The sequence below is a fragment of the Chrysochloris asiatica genome, unplaced genomic scaffold (assembly GCF_000296735.1).
Source record: "Chrysochloris asiatica unplaced genomic scaffold, ChrAsi1.0 scaffold00060, whole genome shotgun sequence".
Classification (NCBI taxonomy): Eukaryota; Metazoa; Chordata; class Mammalia; order Afrosoricida; family Chrysochloridae; genus Chrysochloris; species Chrysochloris asiatica.
Genome location: NW_006408578.1, coordinates 7,435,104 through 7,440,363, shown reverse-complemented (window position 1 = coordinate 7,440,363; position 5,260 = coordinate 7,435,104).

The window sequence follows — 5,260 nt, the reverse complement described above, 5'->3', positions numbered from 1 at the left end:
TGGACCAATAAACAACATTCTTATCAATGGAGAAACTGCTGATTGTGAGATTAGCAGCCGGATTTGTAAACACTACTCTACCAAAGCTCCTATGTTGGTAGTACTGTAGGATAAGCACTGGATGGTTAACCTCAAGGTCAGCTGTTCAAATCCACCACCAGCTTCTCTGCAGGAGAAAGATGAGGCTTTGTACTCCTGTAAAGATTTACAACCTGGGAAACCCTATGCTGGGTTGCTATTAGTCAGAATCAACTCACTGGCAATGGAATTTTTTAGGTTTGAGGTATATTTTATATGCAAACCCAAATACTTTCATTCACCACATCGATCAAGGTCTTCATTAGTGTCCCTGTTTCACAGGCAAGTGGGTGTCAGAAAAATTATAAAAACCAAATTGTCAAGTCACTGTGAAAACATTGATTCTGTTTACGGGGGTGAAAAACTGGCCACGGTTGTTGGTAATGGTTGCACAACAGGTTTAGTGTAATTAATGCCACTAAATTGTACTCGGGAAGAATGTTAAACTGGCAAGTGTTGCATTATACATTTCTCTCATATAGTTTTACAACAATAAAAACAAACACAAAATTGTTCACCTTGTTAACTGCAGTCGTGTCGGTTCTGACTGGACTTTTCCATTACCAATGAGACCACAAGGGGGAGCTGTGTAAAGCTTCACTGAGGGCTCCCAGAATACTAGGATCAACAAAACACTAGGTTCTAAATGAAACTTCAAAACATTCTAGGTGGTAGGCAGACAAAGACGTTGTAACCTGAGGTAAATGTGTGCTAGGCATTTGTACTGGCAGGGAAATAAAGGAAACTTGGGGGCCCCTTCCAATGTGGGCAGTCTCTTGGGAGTGTAAACACAAGTCATTTTGTTCACTCCCCTTAACTAACAACAGAGACAGGCCCCTGCAAGTCCTATTCTTAATGCTCCAGGCAGACCTTTTGTTTTCTTGCTTGTTGATTTTCCTTCTGCATACAGGATCAGGGACCCATTATTCAAGGAAAATCTTCTGTGAAATTTTAGTCCTTTTCTAATGTTGGATGTCTAGACAGATAGGTAGAAAAATTGTCAGTGGGTGAGGACAACCTTAACTCAGTTGTCCATTTATATTTTTAACTTTCTCCTAAAATTACTCTTGCAAATTTTTGTCTAGGTATTGAGACACTGTGTAAGATTCTGGGATATGGTTTTTCTCTTGCCGATATTTAAAATGTCCCATTCATAACCATTGTTCTTAAAGACTTCAGCTTCTTTAATGAAGGTTGAAGTCACAAAGGGTCCCGACAGTTCTGAAAAGCCCTTGTTATGTGACCTTGGTCATAAAGGCATCTCATAAACCACCTTAGGATGGTAACTACCATGAGAGAAGTGGGTAGTGTCTGAAGTCTGACAGTCTCGCAGAGAAAATTAGGGGTATGTTTTTGCTTAACATCATTCCTTGCTGATTCTTGTCTCTCTGGAAAATTGTCTGTGAGGAGACAAAATAAGGTACTCTTTCTGTTAACTCACAGTTTTCTTAATTATAGTTGCTGGGAAATGACTTAAATCATGCTGTTGAGTATAGCTCTCCTCTGCCCCTAGCCCCTCTCCCAATAGGCTGCAGAGGAATTTGTTTCAGAGATGGGTAACAGAAAACTCAATGATAGAAAGTCAGGGTGCTAAATTTTTTCAGTTGCCCTTTTAAGAGATCCCTCCCTTGCATACTGGCTTCTACTCATTAAAACAACCCTTTAAGGGTTGTTTCCCATTTATTTTCAACCACAAAATAAGCATGTGCCTACATGTTCAGGATTTAGGAGCAATCAGTTAGCGTGCTTGACTGTTAACCCTAGGGTTGGTGGTTCCAGCCCACCCAAGGACAGGAACAGATATTTTGAATCCTGGTGTGGCGCTGTAGGATAAGTAAGGCTGTGGTTGCAGTTGTTAGGTGTTACTGACTCGGTACCAACTTATAATGACCCCAAGCATGACAGAAGGAAACACTGCCCAGTCCTGGGCCACCCTCACAATTGTTGCTACATTTGAGCCCATTGATGCTGCCATTGGGTCAATCCATCTCTCTGGGGGTCTTCCACTTTTTCTCTGATATCCTTCTCCAGGGGCTGGTCCCTGCTGACAATATGTCCAAAGTATGAGAGGCAAAGTCTGGCCATCCTGCTTCCAAGGAGCACTCTGACTGTACATTTTTCAACACAGATCTGTTTGTTCTTTTGGCAGCCCATGGTACCTTCAATATGCTCCTCCAACACTGTAACTCAGATGCATCAATTCTTCTACGGTCTTCCTTATTCAGTGTCCACCTTTCACATGCATATGGGGTTACTGAAAATACCATGGCTTGGGTCAGGTGCACCTTAGTCCTGAAGCTGACATCTTTGCTCTTCAACATTTTAAAGAGGTCTTGTATAGCAGATTTGCCCAATGCAATATGTTGTTTGATTTCCTGACTGCTGCTTCCATGAGTGTTGATGGTTGATCTGAGAAAAATTATGTCTTGACAACTTCAATCTTTTCTCCATTTATATGAATGTTATTTATTGGTCCAGTGGTGACAATTTTTGTTTTCTTTACAGTGTGGTACAACCTATACTGAAGGCTGTGGTCTTTGATCTTCATCAGTAAATATTTTAAGTCCTCTTAGCTTTCAGCAAGCAAGGTTGTATCATCTGCATATTGCAGGTTGTAAATGAGTCTTTCTTCAATCCTGATGCCATGTTCTTCTTCATATAATCCAGGTTCTCTGATTATTTGTTCAGCAATGTTGTTGTTATGAGGTGCCATCGAGTCAGTACTGACTCATAGCAACCTATGCACAGCAGAACGAAACACTGCCCGATCCTGGGCCAACCTCACTACTATTGCCACGCTTGAGTCCACTGATGCTGCCACTTGACCAATCCATCTTGTTGGGGGCTTCCTCTTTTTCTTTGACCCTCCATCTTACCAAACATGATAGCCTTTTCCAGTGACTGTTCCCTCCTGACAATATGTATGAAGTATGAGAGACAAAGTTTGGCCATCTTGGCCTCCAAGGAACACTCTGGCTGCACTTCATCCAACATGGATCTGTTGGTTCTTTTGGCAGCCCATGGCACTTTCAATATTCTCCTCCAATACCATAACTCAAAAGCATCAATTCTTCAATGGTCTTCCATATTCACTGCCCAGCTTTTGCATGCATATGAAGTTATTGAAAATAACCTTTCTTGGGTGAGGAGCACCTTAGTCCTCAAGCTGACATCTTTGTTCTTCAACACTTTAAAAGGGTCTTGTGCAGCAGATTTGCCTAATGCAATATGTTGTTTGATATCTTGACTGCTCCTTCCATAAGTGTTGATAGTTGATCCAAGAAGAATGAAGAACTTCAATCTTTTCTCTATTGATAAGAATGTTGTTTATTGGTCCAGTGGTGAGGACTTTTGTTTTCTTTACATTGAGATGCAATCCATACCGAAAGCTGTGCTCTTCTATCTTCATCAAGAAATGTTTTAAGTCCTCTTCACTTTCAGCAAGCAAGGTTGTATCATCTGCATATTGCAGGTTGTTAACGAATCTTCCTCCAATCCTGATGCCACATTTTTCTTCATATAACCCAGCTTCTCGTATTATTTGCTCAGCATACAGGTTGAATAAGTATGGTGAAAGAATACAACTCTGGCACACACCTTTTCTAATCTTAAACCATTTGGTGTTCCTTTGTTCTTTTAGAACAATTGTCTCTTGTTCTATGTATAGGTTCCTTATGAGCACAATTAAGTGTTCCAGAACACTCATACTTTACACACAATGTTGCCCATAGCTTGTCCGTAGCATGACAATGTTTGATTGCAAAGTCAGTTTGAACCACAAGGTTCAAACTCACCAGCTGCTTTTTGTAAACCCTATATAGGGTCACTATGGGTTGGAACCGAGTTGATGCTACTTAACAACAAGAACACAGTTTAGAAGGCTAGAAGTGCAAATTCAGATTGTTGGCTCTAGGGGAAGGCTCTCCCTCTTAGTTGGTTGTGGGGAAAGGTCTTTTCTGCTTTCAGCATCTGTTGGCCCAGCATTTCTTAGAGATCGGCATGTGTCTTGGTGTCAGTCTTCTCCTGGATCTAAGAGCATCACAGTCAGGGATCCCAGGCACAAATCACCAACTCTACTCCTGATTCTTCTTGGTGGTAGGTAGTAGGTTCCTCTGAGCTCTGCTTACTTGTTTAATCTCTTTCATATCTCAAAAGAGATTGACTTAAGAAACAACAATCTTGTAGATTGCATCTGGCCTCATTAACATCATAGAAGTGAAGATTTGCAACATGTAGGATAATTATATCACATCGGTACTGGTTTTAGTATAAGACTGATTACATCATATTAGATCTCCTCACAGAGGTGATGACTACATCTTACCTGCTCAACCACTGAGAATCCTGCGCTTGCCAAGTTGACACAAAACCTTAAATGGTTTGACCTACAGCTTGCCTGGCCTGGTACCTGCCCACCTTCAGCTTCCTTTATCACCACTCCCCTTCCAGGCACACTGGCCTTTTCGGAGTCCTTGAACATGGTATGATGCTGAGTTCTCAGGACCTACACTCTGACTCCTCCTCTTCTTTGCTTAAAGAAAGCCAGTTCACTCCTCGAATCTCAGATCAAACATCGTTTCCTGATGGAAGCTGTCCCTGCTCCTCATGCTAGGTTATTGTTGTTAGCTGCTGTCAAGTCAGTTCAGACTCATAGCGACCCTACGTGCAAGAGAACAAAACACTGCCTGGTCCTGCGCCATCCTCACAATTGTTCTATTTAAGCCCATTGTTGCTGCTAATGTGTTGGTTCATCTTGCTGGGGGTCTTCATCTTTTTTTCTGACCCTCTACTTTACCAAACATGATGTCCTGCTCAAGGATTGATTCTTCCTGACGATGTGTCCAAAGTAAGAGAGATGAAGTCTCTCCATCCTTGTTTCCAAGGAGTATTCTGGCTATATTTCTTCCAAGACAGATTTGGTTGATCTTCGGGCAGATCAAGGATACTTTCAGTATTCTTCACAAACATCATAATTCAAATGCATCGATTCTTCTCTAGTCTTCCTTATTCATTGTGCAGGTTTCATATGCATCTGAGGTGATTGAAAATACCATGGCTTGGGTCAGGCACACCTTAGTCTTCAAAGGAACATCTTTGTTCTTTAACACTTCAAAGAAGTCTTTTGCAGAAAGCTCTTTTACCCAATGTAATAAATTGTTTGATTTCCGGACTACTACTTTCA